Here is a 20,918-nt window from a genome sequence, read left to right as displayed (position 1 = left end):
TGGTGCTTTGAGAACAAGTTGTTTTATGACATTGCTCATTGGACTGTTGCTGTGTGTGAGTGTCTGTTGTCTTTGGAGCATGTGAATTGCCGACACTCAATTGTTTTGACCCATAAAAATGGCAATTCCACATGGTTCAGCTTACTACAAGGTTGGTTTCAGGGACAGAAATCTCATCTGCCTCATACACTCTGACATACTCAGAGTTGCACTGTGCTGGGTTTTATTCTCCAAAGACGTCTTCCAATTGTATTGTTGACAAATCCGTGAAATACTAAGGTGCTGAAGTTCTCCATTGACTGTGTCATGCCCAGGTGGCTTATTCATGGCAGGAGATAAAGGTTGTCTCTTTATTGGAAAGCAAGCAACTTTTGGGGTGTTTGATTGACTCCCATGATCCTTCTATCTCCTAGAGTCAGTCTGTACTCCGACTTTCTTTGTTTCTTTTGCATAGATCCCTTATTTTTTGTCCAATCCCCAAATTGGTGGCCCACTCTCTGTCAGCAGCATATTGCAAGGTGATGCCCCTGATCTGAGTCTGAATGGAGGAAGAAAGAGAATGGGGAGTTGGAGGTGTAGGGTTTGTGCACCTGAAAGGACTGTGGGATTGTCTCCTTGAACTTGAGTCAGATCAGAAGGGCTTATCTGTGACTTTCTACTGGTTTTCATGTTTGCCTTCTTTAATTTGTAAAACAGCTGATTGTTATATTGACAAGATTAATTTGCTTAGGTTAGACATGGGAGTGTTTTTAATTTGCTACCGTCTGCTCAATCCCAGATCAGAGTCTAACTTTTTGCATTAGCTCCTCTGACTGGGATCGACGAACTTTGTGAAATAAAAGCCTGCCCGCTGCTGCCTCTGAGACTCAGTTATTAGTGCCCATGGAAGGGCTTTAGGCAGAAAGCTCCAGGAAGCTCAGAGACAGTCGGTGAAATCATGGCTGATGCATTCAGAGGACAGAAAGCCAGGCACAGAGTGTTACATACAACATTTTCTCACCCATATGTGGAAGCTAAAACAAGTTAATCTCAAACAGTTTTTCTAATGTACTAACTTCTGGGATTATCTTTTCAAAAAGAAACAGTGGAAGATAATGAAAACAAATGGAAATTGTTAGCAAGAGAAAAAAAAAGGTTGGCTTTATAGAAGTAAAAAGCAAACCGAGCATACTAGGATCTGGGAAGGATACGGGGAGGGGGGATGGGGAGAGATTTGTTACAGGATACAAAATTACAGCTAGATAGGAGGAATAAGTTCTGGTTGTCTATACCACTGTAGAATGACTATAGTTAACAGTAATATATAGTTTCAAGTCGCTAAAAGAAAGGTATTAAATGTTCCCAACACAAAGAAATGATAAACATTTGAGATGATGGATATGGTAATTACCCTGATGTGATCACTGTACATTATGTGTATTGAGGTATCACTGTGTACCTCATAAATATGTAAAATTATTACGTGTCAGTTTTAAAAAGAAGAAAGAAACCTTTTGTTTTTTGTTACTGAGACGGAGTCTCTCTCTGTCACCCAGGCCGGAGTGCAGTAGCGTGATCTCAGCTCACTGCAACCTCCACCTCCCAGATTCGAGCGATTCTCCTGCCTCAGCCTCCTGAGTAACTGGGACCACAGGCGCATGCCACCATGCCCGGCTAACTTTTGTATTTTTAGCAGGGACAGAGTTTTGCCATGTTGGTGGCCATGCTGGTCTTGAACTCCTGGCTTCAGGTGATCCACCTCAGCCTCCCAAAGTGCTGGCATTACAGGCGTGAGCCACCACGCCTTGCCAAAAAAGCTTTCTTTAAAAAAAGAAAGTGAACTTGAAACTATTCAAGTCAAAAAACAAAACAAAAGCAGGTAGAATGTTTCTAAGGGATTTAGAGAGAGTAAAACATGTTAGGTTTCATTTCTCTGAGTATGATCAATAGAGTTGGAGTTGGAGGCTCCAGTTGTTTACGGTCATCCCTTGTTATGTGGGGGGCTCTGTGACCTGAGTTAAGCTATTTACTCAAGTTGATGCCCCAGTCCCCTATTCACTCTGCTTCACTGAAGCCTCTTGGGGCTTATTCAGACAATGGTTTCATCATTTCGTCTGAATAGAGTCTGAAGAGTCTTTAGTGGAAGTATGCACTGAGGAGGGAGGCGGCAGAAGTGCCATATCCCAGGAAAGTATGCTCCCCAGGATGTGCTGAGCCAGGCACACACAGGACTTGGGGCTACTGAGAAGCAGGTTCTTTTCAGGTTCTGTTGTCCCAGGCACCTCCTCCATTTCTTCCTGCTCTTTCTCCACAGCACTTAGCTTTCTACCTGCTGGTTCCCGTAATATCTGTCTTCACCTGGCATCACCTGTCTTCACCTGGCCTCACCTGGCTTCACCTGGCCTCACCTGGCGTCACCTGGCCTCACCTGGCCTCACCTGGCACCCGGTTCTCATAGCACCTCTCTTGGCCTCACTTGGCATCCCTAGCACTCAACAGGTGCTCAAAAGGAGCAACTTAAGGCACATTTCTTCATATGTCTGAATCTGTGTCCTTTTCTGAAAACTGAAGAAGGTTCTAAAGATGTTTTCTATTCAAGAGACCTTAGATATAACTTTATTCTCTTGATGAGGAAACAGAGGCTTGCATTGCCAAAATGGGTTTTGAAGCTATTCATATAAAAACAATGATATCTGGGGGGCCTCATGTGTACTCAGTGCACCACAAAAAACTCTAAATGACGTAAAGAGAAGAGAGGCATTCATTCCTCACTGAGTATTTGTGGAGCACTTTGGTTACTAGGTACTACTCCAGGCACTTAGGGATATGTCAGGGAACAAAACCACAAAAATCACTTTTGCCCTCCTGGATGTGTCAGTCTGGGTCGAGATCAGAGATACAATTGTAGGGGCCAAGAGAAAACTTCTCCTTCACCCTCTGAAGGTTCACTGAAAATCAACTGATAAAAGGCAGATTAATAGGAGAAAAGGCATATACAGTTGCTTGATCATAGTTTATGTGATATGGGAGCCTTCAGAATGAACCCAAAAACACAGGGGAAACCATTCACTTTTATGCTTTGGTTCAACAAAGTATAAACGGGTGTGTAAAAAATAGGATTGGACCAAAAGGGAATGATCTAAATCTTATAAGGCCAAGCGGGGAAGCCCATCTAGGCCTGTCTGGAATCTTCTCGGTCTCTCTGAGCATGTATTCCCTCCTTCTGGGTGTGGGGCAGCACCCTCTCTGGAATGGGGATTCTTATGACCTACAGTCAACATAGAAAGGTGGAGGAAAAGTTTTATGGTTTTATGGCTGGCTTTGGGGAAACAGGGTTCTGGTCTCTAGGATCCACTTTGGGGAAGAGGTATTCCAGATTTTATGGCTAGCCTGGGGGAGGATGAGGGGTGAGAAATAGGAGGGCAGGAGAAGGTCAGAGAAAAACTTTTGCTTCTGGGACCTTCATTTTGGGTTATCATTTTCTGAGCTCCAGCATGAACAAGGAGATAACTAAGGGAAATGCACAGGATATTAGGTGGTGATAGGTGCTCAGGAACAACAATGCAGAGCAAAGGAGATGGGGAATGTGTGATTAGTGTATGATGAAGGGGGCAGAGTCCAGGATTGTAGTCTTCCATAAAGTTGCCCATGAAAGCCTTACTGAGAAGATGGCACTTACGTAAAGAGTGAGAGGAGGTGGGGAGTGCCTTATGCAGTTTTCTGGGGAGCTGCGTTCCAGAACAAAGGTCCCTATTGGAGGTGCAGCTAGAAAGTGACTATGGCTGGAGCTGAGTAAGAGGGGAGTGATGAGGTCAGGAAGAATGGGAGGGGGCAGATGCTGTAGGATGTCCTAGGCCACTGCAAAACATCTGGCTTTTATCTGAGCTAGGGGAAAAGCACCAGGAGATTTTGAGCAAAGGGTTGACACAATCTGACTGACTGTTCCAACGTGTTCACTCTGGCTGGTGTAGGAGGGCAAGGCTGAGGCTGAGACCTAAAAGGAGGCTCTTCTGATGACCCAGGGGGTCATTGGACCACCGATGCCTCTTGGTGACTCAGAAAAGTGGTGATGAGAAGTGGTCAGATTCTGGATTCATATTGTTGGCCAAACCATCTGGCTTTGCTGATGGATTGGATGTGAGGGGTTAAAAAAAGAAGAGTGAAGAATGACCCCAGGGTTTCTGGCCTGAGCCCCTGGCAATGTGGTTCTTTTTTACGGACCAAAGGAAGGCTGTGGAAGGAGAAGGTGTTGGATAAAGAATCTCGAGCAGGGTCCAGAACCTGCTGAACTTGAGATCCCTTTTGGGTGTCCAGGAGGATCTATCTACACAAGGCACACAGTAAACCCTAATGGGGCGTGATGAGGGCCACACTCGGAGTGTAGGTGACAGTGCCTTCTGTTGGTACAGCATGCCGTGATGTCATGTTGTATCACACACATCGATTAACTCACTGCAGAGGCTGAAGAAGGCTTTTGGGGGTGATATCTGATTTTGACCTTGAAAGAAAAATAGAATGTCAATAAGTAGAAAAGAAAGAAGAGGTCATTCATACTGAGAATGTGAATTCCCTGGGCTGATCTACCATTTAATGAATACATTTAACAACAGTGTTAAATACTTCCAAGCTGAGAAAGAGTACCTAAACTGTAATATTGTTTTCTAATTTAATATTACAAAAGGTTGTTAGGGAAACTGAAAAGAAAGCCCCCAAAAGAAATATTTGCTTTATATTTTCTTAAAATTAACAGTAGGATATTTAGTATTTGATATAATCGTTTAATAAAAATTATATTTTATATAATTCAAAGAATAAATAAATATCTCCGCTACTCTTTTAAGGAGTAGCTAATATTAAATAAAGCCACCAAGGAATGAATCTAAGTAGTTTCTGTTTTTAGGAGGTAAGTAAGTAAAACATGATTTTTTTTTCACAAACAATCTAAACATTTTAGGAGCATGTCAGGTTCAAATAAACACATTGACGATTTTTACAATTTATAATGATGGGAGGATTTTCATGTGACTCTCAGAAAAACACCTGAGTGATTTTCATTTTTACTGCGTTGTTGCTTTACTGTTTGAAATGATCCCATGAGTATAACAGGGCTGGCTCCTTGCTCATTATTGATCATCTAAACATCTTCTTTATTTCCCTCAAATACTGTATTTTTTATGAAGCCACAGCTTGTAAATAACAGGAAGGGAAATAAAGTGTTTTAAACTAGAATTAAAAGGTTAAAATATGGTTGTAACTAACATTCTTCAAATGTTTGAACACGGGTTACCAAGACACTTAATTATTTAAAGACCACGGTAAGATGGATTAAGTTAATTAAAGAACCTGGAGAGGCTGTTCTGCAGCTGCCTACGTGTCAGACTGACTCAGAAATTCTGACTCAGAAATTCTGAGTAGCAAAACGCCCACATTGCTACCTACCTGCCACCCAGTGCTCTGACACGAGCCATCTCAGAAAAACAGTCTGTCGCCCACGGGCCAGCTCCAGCAGATGCACCTCGCAGTGGGAGGGTGGGTGGGTGCGGATGAGCTGAGCCGTTTCGCACCCCCAAACAGCAGGGAAGAGCACTGTTGTGTGGATCCACAATCTGTCATCCACTGCTACTCCCATCTCACCCTCCCCTCCACTGCAGAGCAGCTGATGTTTGAAAATCCAACCAACCAAGTTGGAATAAAGAAAAAAACCTAAAATTTTAAGAAAGTTGGGGAGCACAAAAAAGCAAATTTCTGTTAGTAGTTGATGGGACGTGACCTAAAGCGATATTTGCTCTTTCAGCAACTCTGGTGGAACACCAGAGTTATTTGTAATCTGAATGAGGCTAAAAAGACATGTTTGGCACCTGAATTTGCGTGTCTAGATTTTCTCTTTCGCTTCACTCAGAACTATGTTTTGTGCATTGACTTGTGTTAGTCATCTCTACCCAGATGTCTGGGCTGTGTCGCATTGACCCAGTGGCAGTGGAGTGTGTGTGCCCTCGGAATTTCTTCTGCCTGTCTTCAGTGTCCCAGTCTTCAGTGTCCCAGTCTTTACATAAGCCCAGCTAAGGGCGGTGCCATCTCACAGGAGCATTCCCTCATAACCATCACTGGGTTTGGGGAATGGAGCTGGCAAATCAAATTGTCATCAGTGATACCAGACTGAATTAATACTACTGAAAAGTCCAACCTTGAAGATGGAAACAGTAGGTATTGGAGAATCCAGAAGAGGGAAGGGTGGAAGGAGGGCCAGGGTCGAGAAACTACTCATTGGATACTATGTTCACTATTTGAGCGATGAGTTCATGAGAAGTCCAAGCTTCACCATTACGCAACATACCCAAGTAACACACCTGCACATGTACCCCCAACCTAAAGTACAAAAGAATTGTAACAATTTAAAAAGTCGGCCGGATGTGGTGGCTCACGCCTGTAATCCCAGCACTTTGGGAGGCTGAGGCGGGCAGATCACCTGAGCTCAGGAGTTCGAGACCAGTCTGGCCAACATGGTGAAACCCTCATCTCTACTAAAATTCAAAAATTAGCCAGGCATGGTGGTGGGTGCCTGTAATCCCAGCTACTCGGGAGGCTGAGGTGGAGAATCGCTTGAACTTAGGAGGCAGAGTTTGCAGTGAACTGAGATTGTACCACTGCACTCCAAGCCTGGGCAACAGAGCAAGACTCTGTCTCAAATAATAATAATAATAATAATAATAATAATAATAATAAATTTTAAAAGCCCAACCTATTATAGTGAAAAGTGAGAATCATGAATTATTTTTAGGGAAAATGTTTATGTTCAGAGATACTGAATGACCTTACATAGACTGAAGTGAATGTGCGGATCAGAAGTGTGAAAGCATTGAACTGGGGATTGGTGGCCTGGATTCTCTTCAGACAAAAATTCATTGTGGATTTCTCTAGATTTCAGTTGCTTCATCTATACAATGAAAAGGCTAAGTAAGACCCCCTTCTAGCTCTAAGATTTTATAATCCTAGGTCTTTGGAATATTTACTGAGTACATCCCAACATGTGGGGATGCATTAAAAAATACTGTAAAGGGATAATCACTGAAATAAAAAAGCCCGCAGCCAGCTGGGGAAACTCGACTGAAACATAAAAGTCCCAGAAAGCTGCATAGGGTGTAGAGACCTAACTGTTGAATTGTATGGGACCTCTGGTAACATCTGTAAGACTTTGACAGGGAGATGGCTGAAGTGGTCAGGGAAGCTTTATGGAGTAGGTGCATTGAGATAAACAGGCAGTATGGTAAGATTAGGTAGAGTGGTGCCGGGGAAGAGGGCTGTTAAGGAAAGGGACATATACTTAGCACACACATCCAGAAGTGGAAGGCAGTCTCGCCTTAGAGAGACCGTGAGGGTGCCAGCCTCTCAGAGCCAAAGCTCCCTGCTGGCACACAGCAGCAGGCGACAGGCACTGAAGGTGGAGGTGAGACGTGGGAAGCAGATCTGGCACTTGAGTCGGTAGAAAATGGGGAGCCTCTGTAGGCTCCTGGTCCTGCACCATGGTAAATAGCCTGTCCTGCAGCCTGGCTTAAAACAGGGAAAGCCGGAGTTAGGCAACAGAGTGCCGAGGCTTTCTCAGTCATTCAAACACAAGCACGGAAGAAGAGATTGCACTGACCAGAGGACTGCCAGGGTGTGACGCTCTGTAGTCGCAGGGATGAAGGAAAGCCATGGGCAGAGTTTGTCATGGACAGCTCCTAGGTGACCATAAATGGAAACTCATTGGTCCTGGGGCACGGCGGGAAGAGGGAGACAGCCCTGGACAGCCGAACCAAGAATTTCACAACCCAAACCCGACTAGAAAGCCTGGGTGAGTAGCAAAGTTGTTGCTGTATGTAGGAGTATAAGTTTTTTCTGGGTGTGTATGTGGCAAGGGATGTAGAAGGGAACAACCCCAGTTCTGTGTCTCTTCACCTCCCGACACCTCTGTGGGCCAGCCTGACCCCAGACATTCTGGGGTGTTCTGAGAGGTGGACAATGGGAGCTGGTTCCACCATCCGAATTTTCATGGATTCAGCCGTAAAATGATGAATAAGCTCTCAAGTTTGTACCTGTAGGATGCTGCTTGTAATTACTGTGTCAGTTAGTTACAAACGGGTACTTCTAAATAGTTTTGAAAGCTTTTGAGTAGTTGTTCCAATCGTGTTTATACTGTTAATTGGCTTTAAATAAATTATTTTTTGTCAGAGCAAAACCCCAACTTCAGTTCAGTTCCTAAGTCACTCAGTTGTAACTTAACTAAGCTTTAGTTTACTCTCATCTTTAAAAGAAACAGGCATTCTTTGCATTTTGTACAATTCTTTGCATTTTGTAATTGTTCAAGGAAAGTACAATTCTTTGCATTTTGTAATTGTTCAAGATAACTTCTTAGTACATTAGGCTCAGATTAAGGATGTCTGGCTTCTCTTTAATCTCTTAATATTTTCATTTTTGCTCTAGGGCTCCCAATATTGCACGTCTGTTCTTGACAAGGAAGTTGGGATGACGGAACTACTGTATGAAAACTCAGAAATGCTCAGAAGTGCAGACCTTTGATTCTGTTTTCTTCCTCATCAGATAGGATTTTTTTTTTTTAACTATGCACAGAATCACACTTGCAAAGTCTTCTTTTCCTTCTTGTTACTTTATTTAGAAGCTGTGAACTCAAGAAGTAGGTCCCATGTTGAACCTACATGTGCACAGGTGATTCTTTTAGCCAGGGCATTTCCATACTCATGCCCAAGTCTGGAGATCCACAGGTATGTGGAAACGTTTGAAAAGCAAAGCCAGGTTGATGAGACTTTCAATCTCTTAATAACCTGTCATCTAACCTCTGAGGGTCCACTCTGGTAAATGTCAATGTCAGACATGCTCCCTCTCCAGGTCATGATGGTCAAGTGCACTCTCAGAGCAGTGAGAGCACCATAGAAACTTGATACATAGCTAGTTTGCAGCAAAAGAGAAAGGTAGATATTAGCGTTTCCAAAAGAGCTACTTAAAACAATTATAGTAGGTTGAATATGAGCCCTATAATAATGTCACCCTTACTTCTGTTCTTACATGTTCTGACAAGGAAAAGACCGTGCCTCACCTCTGGCTCTCAAAATTGTGCATCATCCACAGTCTATTTTATTTATACCTACGTGGTAACTGCTAACTCAAATAGGCGTGATGGTGACCGATTATCATTGTGTTTCCCTTTGCCACCAGGTGCAGGACTCTGACAACATCAGGATATGCCCATGAAAGGTTGTCACTCACTGAACCCCTAATGCCTGTTTAACTGTTGGGGAAGGATGAGAATCACTGCCCTGAGACACAGAATTTAATTAGGCCTGCTTCTTTATGTTTCTCTTTAATGATAGGATTTTAAGCTCAACGGTTATCAGCTCAAAAGCAGAAAATGTTCATTCCCGTTTGTGCCCTGGTATCTTGAAGAATGTGCAGTAGGTGAGCTTGCCATTAATCTAACTGAATTTCTCTCTGCTTGTAGACATTATGGTTTTGAAAGCAGCCTTCTAAGAGTGCACTAAAGTTACCCTCACTCATCATCTCTACTCTGCAAGTCTAAAAAGTGGCGTGTGTCAGGGTACACAGTAAGACAATTCATTTATTTTTAAGTGTTTCCATTCTCCACTCATTTCCTCATCTCTGCAGTGAGGCTGAGCTAGAATTTAGCTGTGTGTTCCTAAAGAAATGTGCTCACTGTTTTCACACATTAACCTTGTTCCTATGCTGGGTCTCATTACATGCTGATAGATTCTGCTTTTTTTCTAAGCAAGTAATTCTCCTTTTCCCATTAAATGCAGAGGTAGAGGGAGGAGTTTCATCCGGAAATGTCCCTGACTGAGACTGTCTTCTAGGTTGGTCCTCTTTGGCTCAAACAGAGGGAACCACTGAATTAGGCTCGACAGAGGTCTCATAGTTCAACCTGGCTATAGCCCTGAAAGTCAGTTGGACAGCAGTTGCCCAAGATGCCGTGACAAAATTTACCCATCCTGTTCCCTGTTCCACATGCGTGCTGCTGTGCTTACTGGAACAGGAAAACATTGTGTTGTCTTCTGCTAAGTGGGAATAGGACATTTGACTGAAAAGCTTCTTAGCATGGGCTAATATGTGCTCTGTCTACTCAGCTCAGGGAACTCTCTCATTTTATTCCCACAGGCTGCTGCTTAAGTTAATGATTTCTTTGATGACAGGTTCTGCATGAATTCACTTTAACATCGTTGCTCTGTTTTCTACTCTTTTTTTCTCCCTAAAAATGTGAGCTCTAATTTGAAGCTAATAAGTTTTGACATGCAAGCAACCAAATTACTGGATAGAGCAAGGAGAATATTTTATTAGTAATTTTGACCAGATAGGATGGTAAGGTCAATTAATGAACTAATGAACCTCAAGTTTCATTTTTTTCATAACCCTGCCGGGACTGGATTTCTTTCTTTCTTTTTTTCTTAAGCTGCCAACAGTTCTTGTCAGGATTCAATGTAGATGCTGCTGCTGGCTGTCCTGGCGGTGGTTTGATCTCTGTTGTGTGGGCTTCACAAGGGGCTCTGGTTCAGTGATTCCAGTAATGGCTACCACTCGGTGACCACGTAGTGTGTGCTGCACACTGGATGTGACTTCTTTGTCCTTCCCTTCATTGGTGCTTCTGCTGTCCACTCACTGGTCTTAGAGGTCCTGGCTGTTCTTCCTGAGGATCGTGAGTTTGTGTCTCTTTTCAGAAGGAGCCCAGTGTGCAACTTCCTGACTGGCAACTCTGCCTTCTTTGTCCTCCTGCTGTTCTCCCTCATCAAATTCATTAGCAGTTCAGCTCTCAGGACTTAGTTTTTTGGGGCATCTCATCTCTTAGGCAGTCTTTTCATGTAAAGACATTCGGAAGGAGAGCATCCTCTCTATTCTCAGAAATGTTTTGAAACCTGTTTTCTCAGTGTCTTGTGTCTGCCTGCAGCTCCCGACCAGATCTTCCTACTTGGCCTTTACAAAGACGAGGTTCATTTTTGTTGACTTGGGTTTGCTTCTGTCTGCCATTTCAATGATAACTGTGTTGATTTTTAGTGAGTGAATCGTGTGAAAATAGCAACGAGAGCCTGGAGAAACATGGGGTGGAGAAGAGGAGGTTACAAGCAATACTGGTTTCTTTTGTGACCCTGAGAAATCTATCCCATACTAGATGGATTTGCCATTTGCCTTCTTCTGACAGGTATGAAATTGTCAAAGTATGTAAATGAACAAACAAACAAAAAAAAACCACATCACATTTTTAGAAGAAGACTTCATTAGAGTATGTATTATAGGGTTCTTCTGCAGAGCATTTTCATGTAGGTTATCATGTTAAAATAAGCTAGATTAACATAATGTTCTTGGGAAATGTTGATAGCCCAATGAACTTAATGTTTGTTTTTCTGAAGGATTCAAGGACTATTCTTGAATCTGACAATATGTGATTTCATTACACTCCTAAAACACCAATTCTGTAAGGTGAAATTTGAAGTCCTGTTATCAAATAGGCCTATCTCTCTAGAAAAATAAAGTCATGGTGCTAATTTGTCTAAAATCTTGATTAATGCCCTGTAAAATACTAAATTTATTTAGTGTTTAGGAACACTCTGAAAAGGACACAAGCTTTAGTATTGCAATTTCCAGTGTCTAAAATTCCATGTTTTTTTCATTTTAGGAGGGATAGTTTTTGGTTGTTGTTTGGGGTTGGAGGAGAAGATTTTAAAGGAAGAGATACAAACAGCACATGATTTAAGAAGAAAACATTAAGCCTCGTTAATGGTAGGTGTTAGGGGAAAACCCTAACATTAGCCTTTAGTATAAGGAGGGAGTGAAATTAACATAGTCACACATCCACAACACAGCAGTAGTTTATTCATGTATTAATAGCTGGGTACAAAAAATTGTGAAGACATGTGCTTGGCAATGACTATGATGAGAAGGGGACTATGAGAAATAGACACACGCAATAGGAATATTTACATTTTGGGCCGGGCGCGGTGGCTTACGCTTGTAATCCCAGCAGTTTGGGAGGCTGAGGCGGGCGGATCACAAGGTCAGGAGTTTGAGACCAGCCTGGCCAACACAGTGAAACCTTGTCTCTACTAAAAATACAAAAATTAGCTGGGTGTGGTGGCGGGTGCCTGTAATCCCAGCGACTTGGGAGGCTGAGGCAGGAATTGCTTGAACCCAGGAGGCGGAGGTTGAAGTGAGCCGTGATCTCACCACTGCACTCCAGCCTGGGCAACAGAGCTACTCCATCTCAACAACAACAACAAAAATTAAAATTAAAATTAAAAAAATTACATTTTGGTACAGCTTTTCAGGTTCTTAAACTGCTCTCAGAAACATCACTTCTCTTGGTAGTTAAAATGTTTATGTGCGGACAACAAGACAGACACTAATGACTCCTGTTTCACAGATGTGAAATCTGAGGCCAGAAAATGTACTAATAAATGGCTGTTTAATGTGCAGCAGTTGGAAGTGGCAGTACAGGTACTCAAACCCAGGTGCTCAGACAGTCCCGGATGGAGGCTGTTGGAGAGAGTCAACGAGGTTGAGGGCAGAGTTTTTAGCAAAGCAGGGCTCATGGGATTGTTATGCCCACCAGATGCTCTGCAACAGTGACTTTAGCTTTATTAAGTGCCCTGGTTATTGTTTAGTAATAAGGGTCACTAGGGAAACTTCTGTTGCTAATGATCATGCACTTATACTTCCTTAGAATCACTTAATGAAAAGCTGAAGGAAAAGCTGAAGGAAAAGCAAGATCATCTGTTGGGAGCAGACAGAAGCCTGATTAAGTTTTTCAGTTTGCCACTATGTCCTGCTGAGGCATATGAATATGAAGTGGTCATTATGTCCAGACAGAACACTTCATCAAAGAAATAAGTGTTTCTTTTCCAAGTTAAATTGGTATATATTATAACCCTCACTCGTACTCAAGGCTTCTACTCCTTGGCCCAGCTCCAAACGAAAGAAGAGTGTTTACTTATAAATAATTCTCTAGTCCAGCCAACGGACCGCTTAGGCCAATTCTTTAAAATAGAATTCTCCTAATAGCCAAAACAGGTAAATATCCAAATGTTTTTTTTTTTCTTTTAGAAACTACTTTAAGATTGTGTTAACTGCAGTTATGAATTTGCGAAAGGAAAAATTATCATCTTTTTTTATATAAATGTTTTACGTATGTACTTGGTTGGATGGGGAATATCCCTGAGGGTATAGTGACCACAGGAAAGCACAACAAATAATGATATTTAACTAGAAAATAAAAGCCATATTTAGTGTTTATTCAGGTCACACATATATTTTGAGTTCCACTGTGAGCCTGTCTCTGCTAGGCTTGAAATATGGTAATAAACAACAGATAGTCTTTGTCTAAAGGCAACCTGGAATCTGCCTCCAAGACCATCACATTTTTGTGGCTTTTCGTGCTTTTGAATTGTTGAGTAAAAATGGAAGCTTTAAGCCAGTAGGCCATCACAACTATATATATTTTTTATTTGAAATTATAATACTTCTTTACATATGATTTGGTTAATAACATGTTAATAAGCCATAAGCCAATAATATTTTTTTGTTAAAAACTAAGCTATGAATTTGCTTTTGCCTAATGAAATCTATTCAATCATTTGCTGATCCATTTATTCATACTTGGGCAAAATATTTTGGGGGCACCTACTGTGTGCCAGGCATGTTTTTAGATGCTGAGGAACATCAGGGAACAACAGACTAAAATTCCTGCTATGTAATATCTATTCCAGAAGGCAGGAATGACAATAATATAAATAAATAAAGCATAAAATATTTTACGTAAAATAAGTGTTAAGAAAAAATACAATAAAGCATTGAAAGGTGATATAAGGTTTGCATCAAAGAGAACGTTGATATTTTATATACAGTGACTTGGGCAGGCTTCTCTGAGTAGGCGACCTGAAGTTGGTGAGTAAGCCAACTCTGTGCATAATAGGGGAAAGACCATTCAGGCCATGGGGGCAGCCACGTGCAAAGGCCCTGAGCCAGGAGTATACCTAGTATCGAGCTAAGAGGCCAGTGTGGCTGGAGCTGAATAAACAGTGGGGAGTCCTAGCAGATGAGATTGGAGAAGTAGTGGAGTCAGATCATGTAGGACCTTATGGGCCCTGATAAGGATGTTAGGTTTTGTTGTAAGTGAGTGAAGTTGAAGAGTAACATGATATCCTTGTTTTCTTAGGGTTGCTGTGGCTCCTGTTGATGGGAGGCTGGGGCTGATCAGGGAGACCAGCTGGGAAGCTATTACTGTAATCCTCAGAGAGATCTCGGTGGCTTGGGCTACAGCAGGAGAGTGAGAGGTGGTGGATTCTGAATGTCATTCAATGGTAGAGCTAGTAAGATTTGCTGGTGGATTGGAAATGAGTGAAAGAGAGAACAAGAGATAAGTGAGGGTGCGGGATTTTGGCTTGAGCAACAGTGAGAAGAAGGTGCCACTGACTGAGAAGAGCTAAACCCCAGTAGAGCCAAGTTGGGAGGTGGTGAAAAAAATCCAGGCACTCAGCTGTGGACGTGTTAAGTTTAGATGCCTGTGTGATGGCCAAGTGGAGATACAGAGGAAGAAGTTGGGTGTGTGGGTCTGGTCCCCCTCACATTAGATATCTGAACAGGGAGGAATTGGATCAGAAGACTGGGGGGTGTTTAGTGATGTCATAGGAAAAACAGGTGATTGCGGTGCTCTGGAGGTCAAGGGATCACGAGAGAGGTGGAGAGGAATTGAAGGCAGCAGGGGGATCATGGTTTCTACATGTTGTCCTGCAAAGGGCCACAGGAGAATGGGCAGTAGGTGGCAGGGAAGTGGAGGATCAAGAGATGGTGTTTAAAATGGTGAGATGGGGCCAGATGTGGTGGCTCACGCCTGTAATCCCAGCACTTTGGGAGGCCAAGGCGGGAGGATCATGCGGTCAGGAGATCGAGACCATCCTGGCTAACACAGTGAAACCCCATCTCTACTAAAAATTCAAAAAATTAGCAGGGAGTGGTGGTGGGCGCCTGTAGTCCCAGCTACTCGGGAGGCTAAGGCAGGAGAATGGCATGAACCCAGGAGGCGGAGGTTGCAGTGAGCCGAGATCGTGCCACTGCACTCCAGCCTGGGCGACAGAGCGAGACTCTGTCTCAAAAAAAAAAAAAAAGATAGTGACATGGAAGAGGAGTAATGATCATGGAAACAAGGCAGGTTCACTGGGCTGTGTTTTTGAGCAGGTGAATAGGGCTAAGACCCCATACCCAGGAAGAGAGCTGGCATCAGAAACAGAAGACTGAGGTCATTTTTATGGATGGGAGATGTGCTGGTGGGTTTTTATAAGAGCTCATGTCAGTTGGCATCCATTTCTTCAGTAAGGTGAGAATGTAAGGAAAATTAGAAACAAAGGACTTTTAAAAACTCACCAATATACATACCAATTTTTCTGCCTATCTCTCAATTTTCACTGTCCTTTCTTTCAAGCTAGACTCTCAGCTCCTTCAAATTAAAATTTTCCATTTGGCAGTGCAAGTTTATCTTTTCTTAAAGACAGAATGACCAGCCTTTTGATGGAAGCTTTTATGACTTTGGTGTCTTCCAAGGACGTGACCAGTGATGAGGTTTTCATCTGTGTAAAACCTACAAATTGGAATTCTGCTTTCTGGTGCAATGGAATGTTAGAATGTAATGTCGTTCTGGGAACCTCAGGATTGAGAGCAAACCCAATTCAATCATTGGAGGAGCAAGAAACTCGTTTTACATTTTAAATGGTTCTATTCACTGGGCTGAATAGACTCAATATTTAAAACCCTTAAGACCAGTGATTCTCAATGGGTTGTGGAGGGAGAGGGATAGGCAGTTTGAAGACTCAGTACTATATTTAATATTTACTATTTATCATGCAGTTTACAGAAATGAATGCTTGACAATGTCCTGGGCTGTGGAAAAATGAAAAAAAAATACAGGGCTATCCTCTCCTGCTTCTGGTATATTTATTTTTGTTATGTTGTTTATCCGAAGGGGGCATTGATTATAACAGTTAGTAAAATACTGGTGTGGATATTCACCTTTGTTAGCTTATATGTCTTAAGTGGTAAAAACAAAGCCAAATAAGTGTCTTATGTGAGATCCTTAAAACCGGGAGGCCTGGGGAGCTCCTTCTTCCCCTGACTCCAGTATTCCTGCCCTGGACAGTGAGCCCACCTGAAGCTCTTTCCTGAGGTCCCACAAAGAAGGGTCTGATGGTTTTATCAGGAAAAAAAATTAATTTTTTAAAATTTTAAATGGAAAAAATTAAATTAATTAAAAATTTAAAACGGCTCTTTTCCTTGTTTCTCTTGTTTTTTGATGACCAATACCTAAAGAAGAGAAAAAAAAAACAAGAATGAAATTGCCAACTCAAGAAATGAGGGTTTTGCAGAAGGGAGAATGTTTTTCTTCCCCAGGCCTGATGGGACTGGAGCACTGCAGAGTAAACTGTGCTCTGCAGCAGCTTTGTGAAGCAAATTGTTGACTGATTGTGGAGGCTGCAGAGCAGTGATGGCCATGGTGACGCCAGCCTCAGGGCCTCCCCTTGAGGAGGCTCCCTGGGCCATCCTTTTGGGGCTGAGTGGCCATATTGCACAGGTGCAGGGCTGTGGGGAGCCAACCGGGGACACACAGCATGTGATGAACACTCCAGCTCTGCATCCATGGGCTCGATGACTAAGTGAGGCCATCCATGTGCAGGAAAATGTTTTATGCCAGAGAGTAATATTTTTGGAAAGGGAGGAACTCATGTGATTCTACTGAGCAGCTTGTTCTTCCTACGTTTGGCTCTATGGGGTAGTGTGTATGTCTGGAAGTGGCAGATACATGTTTCCCACTACCTCGGGGTAAATGTCCACAAAAAAATGACACTCACTGTTTGGGAAAATTAAAAAATAAGCCTAGGGATGATTAGTTTCCTCTGATCCAAGTCTTTGGAAGTCTTCTCTCCACATTTGTGCACCCATGTGTGGGTTTGTCCTGGCTGATGGGCTCCAGTCTTAACACACCCAAAGAACAGATGAATATATAGGGCTTGAGTTTTTCACTCATATGATCCTGAATCAGGACAAAGTCCAAAGAAGGGGCTAACTGACCTCACACAGTGCTTGCTCTCCTTTTTCTTTCTTATATAGCATATTTTTAACCACTCATTTGGCCCCTAATATCCTGTTTTGCATTTTTAAATGCTCTTTGCTTTTTGACTCCACAAGTATATTTTTCAGAAGACAAGAACATGGATCTAGTCCTGTGTTTCTTTGAAGAATCTGCAACATTTCAAATTGTTGGATAAATAGTAGATATGTCATAGGGATGTGAATATCAGAACCAAAGTGTATTCCTGTGTATTTTGATTAGATATGAGAAGGGTTGATTTTCTGACTTTTACGTTGCCTAATTGAATCCATTTTTCCCATAAGCAATACCTTCTTTTTCACTTCTAAGCGTCCTTCTCATTTATCTGACAAGAGTATTTAAAGTAGAATAATCCTAACGTCTGACAAAGCATTGAACATTCTTTCTATATTTGTATCAAATACTTGATTCTCTTTCTCATTAATATCATAAGGGAGAGAGTTGATGCTTCTTAAGCTGTTCAATTACAAAAAAAAAAAACAAAAAAAAAACACAACGGTGAGGCAATTGGTCATCTCATGAACGTGGCATTGTGGTTTGCATGTTTGCTTATTTTTGCTTTTGTACTCCTGGCATTTATCTGGAGAGCTCCTTCCTGCAGAGTGCCTGAATGCTGGTTCCTTCTTACACATGAGCCATGTCAGAACACACCTGGTGGGACTCCTCTGTGGGGCTCTTCCCCTGCCTGTTTCCTGCTCTGGGCAGTTGGTGGTCTGGGGCATTGGGACATATAGAAAAGAAGCTGAGGAGGAAAGGCGTTGTTGCTATTACTTCAATATTCTCATTTTTCATGTGAGGACTTACAAAGGGGACTGTAAGCTTTCCATCCGAAGAGAGATCCGAGGTAAGAATTATTTTCTCCAAATGAGAAAGACTGGAATCCCACCAGGTGTGTGGGAAGCTGCAGTGAGAAAACCAAATAATCCTGGTTTGAAGAGTTAAATGTTCTTGGTAACATTTGAATAAATTGGAAACATATTCCTCTGAGACTTTTTTTTTTCACCATAGATAGTTTCTAAAAGGCATGGAAACACTTATAAGAAATATCAGTTATGCAGTGTTGGTGTCAGTGTGGACTTAACTGCTGAGACTGACTTATTGCCAGGTGGGCAGGTGAAGTAATAAAGAAATAATTGGAATTCTTATGGCTGAACTCTAAAGGACTCTCAGGAAACCTAACCTTGCTTTTGACCTACTGGTTAGCTTGAATTCAGCAGACTCATTGTATTCTAATTTCATTGAATATAAATTGAAAGATAAAACAGACTTAGAAGTAATTAATTATAGTTAGATATTAATGATCAAGTGAATTGACTTCAAAAGTCATTTTCATGTGAACTGATTTCCCTGTGATGGAACTTTGGTAACATTTTACATTTGTATTTTTAATCTCTTAAGTAAGTACACCTGTAAATTGTTCCAAAAGAAGTGGTTTTCTGGGATAACATAGAGAATGAAGGTCAGGTCTGGCTCTTGTGCTATGGTTCTGCTTTTCTCTCTCTCTCTCTCTTTTTTTTTTTTTTTTAGACAGGGTCTCGTTGTGTCTCCAGGCTGGAGTGCAGTGGCTCAATCTCGGCTCACTACAGCCTCCACCTCCCAGGTTCAAGTGATTCTCAGGCCTCGGCCTCCCATGTAGCTAAGATTAAAGCCTTGTGCCACCACACCCGACTAATTTTTGTGTTTTTAGTAGAAATGGGGTTTTGCCATGTTGGCCAGGCTGGTCTTGAACTCCTGACCTCAGGTGATCCACCCGCCTCGGCCTCCCAGAGTGCTGGCATTATAGGTGTGAGCCACACCATCCCTGGCCAACAGGCTCTACTTTTCTCATAGGCGACGCCCGAGGGTGTTGGTCTAAATTGGCATCTCTCTTAAAATCTAGTGGGTTTATCCTGAGATGGTAAGTTTCATCAGCAAATAAATGGAAGCACAGACAAGCCAGAAGACTTTCTATGTAGGACACCCTGTAGGTCCTTAGAGTATGGCTCTCACCAGGTGTTTTCACTCTACTTTCTGTCTGTCGGAGGGCTGAGTCACAATGAAGACTCTTCAGCCAGAGCACACCACCTTCTGATTAAAGTGCTGCTTTCCTCTATATTTTGAGTCCTCTTAAATTTCATAGGCTTCTACAAGCTTGCTCCATGCAGAGCCCTATGCCAGGGTTTCAGGGTTAGAGATACAAATAGACTCAGTAATCAAGCAGCTCGTATCTTAGAGAAACATCTAAACTGATTATTGTAATACAAGTGATGTACCAATTAAGATTGCTTGCAGCTGCAGTAAACAAAAATCCCAATTTATAATGGCTTAAATTTATAGGAGGGACACGTAAATGTTCTCACACTGTAAGGTCTGGCAGTAAGCAGATGGGGTGTTATATCCCCACTTAACACGGCAGGGTCCCGTTGGCACTTCCTGGCTTGCCATTCCTTCTTCCTGTGCTGGTGTCAGGGAGGAAATGGGATTTCTCCTCAACCCTCATAAGTTCATAAGTTGTTAAGACAGATCCCTGTAACAAAAGATAGATTAATAAGAGAAAAACAAGCAAGCTTATTAACACAAGCAGTGCACGTCCCATGAGAGAAACCTCATGAATGGTAACTCAAAGCAGTAGCTTAGATAGCATCTTCAACAAAGAGCAATAAATTCAAGGCAAGTGACAAGAAAAACGATTTTGAGTGTCTGCGGGGAGCAGCTTGGGCAGAAGATGAACAAATGACAGGGCAGGTAAAGATTAGTTAATAAAACTTGTTGATATCAATTCCTCTGGTGTCATCTCAAGTTTGATGAGGGTCAAAGCTGTCTTCAGTGGTTAGCTTTTGGTGGAGAGGTAGGCAGGATACCTTATGTGTTTGTCAATCATCTGTCTCCTGTTTTTAGGCAAACAGAGGGAGGGCAGAGAGCTCCCCTGCATCATCTTCTTCATTGTCTTCAGCTCAGCAATTTTTCCTGCTTTTGGGGAGTCATGTTCTGATCTCTCACTCCAGCTTTGACTTCATGCTAGTCACTCTACCTCATGAGATGCCTGCTCAGCTGCAGATGTGTTGTTTGTGATAAAGGCAAGAAGAAACAAAGATTCCCCCAAACCAACTTCCCTCCAGGTTTCCACTTCTATCTCATTAGCCAGAGCTCTGTCATGTGGTGACTGCAAGCTTCCTAGGAGGTGAGAAAAGGAACTGTGTAGCTTTCCTCTGCTCCATGGTAGGGACAGACAGGGGACAAGGGCACGTGAGCAGATACTGGCCCTGAGGGGCTTGAAGAGAGGTTAGAAAGATGAAAGGGAGCAGCATGTACAAAATCATGCAAGTGTGAAAGGGCAGGGGGTGTTCTGAGACCACATCCTGGTTCTCTGATGCAGGCGCAGGCAAGCATTGAGGCTGGACAGATGGGCAGGGCTTGTTTGTGAGGGACACCAAGAGGACCTGCAGGATCTGCCCTTTAGCCTGTGGCCATGGGAAGTGATGCTATGGGGGATGGACAGGGTAGAACAATCCAAACTAAGACACAGCAGTGGTGATAGAGTAAAAGCAATGAATTCGGGAAATCATTCCAAAGTCAGTGGCTCTTGGTGCCATTTTTTTTTCTTTTGACACAGAGTCTCACTCTGTCACCCAGGCTGGAGTGCAGTGGTGTGATCTCGGCTCACTGCAACCGCTGCCTCCTGGGCTTGAACGATTCTTCTGCCTCAGCCTCCTGAGTAGCTGGGACTACAGGCATGCGCCACCGCACCTGGCTAATTGGTTTTTTTTTTTTTTTTTTTTTTGTATTTTTAGTAGAGATGGGGTTTCAC

General features: G+C 42.6%; 1 protein-coding gene and 1 long non-coding RNA gene across 2 annotated transcripts in view; both read left to right on the top strand.

Annotated features, from left to right (window-relative positions):
* Window positions 1-20,918, top strand: part of KCNK1 (potassium two pore domain channel subfamily K member 1) — a 58,378-nt gene that overhangs the window by 8,019 nt on the left and 29,441 nt on the right. The window lies entirely within an intron of this gene.
* On the top strand, window positions 8,747-13,266 carry LOC134740247 (uncharacterized). Its single transcript, XR_010127568.1, has 3 exons — window positions 8,747-11,179; window positions 11,654-11,757; window positions 12,698-13,266. It is a non-coding gene; the product is annotated as an uncharacterized LOC134740247 (long non-coding RNA).

The sequence above is a fragment of the Pongo pygmaeus genome, chromosome 1, assembly GCF_028885625.2.
Source record: "Pongo pygmaeus isolate AG05252 chromosome 1, NHGRI_mPonPyg2-v2.0_pri, whole genome shotgun sequence".
Taxonomy (NCBI): Eukaryota; Metazoa; Chordata; class Mammalia; order Primates; family Hominidae; genus Pongo; species Pongo pygmaeus.
The sequence above is the reverse complement of the archived record's forward strand: the minus strand, read 5'-3'. Positions and strand labels throughout refer to the sequence as shown.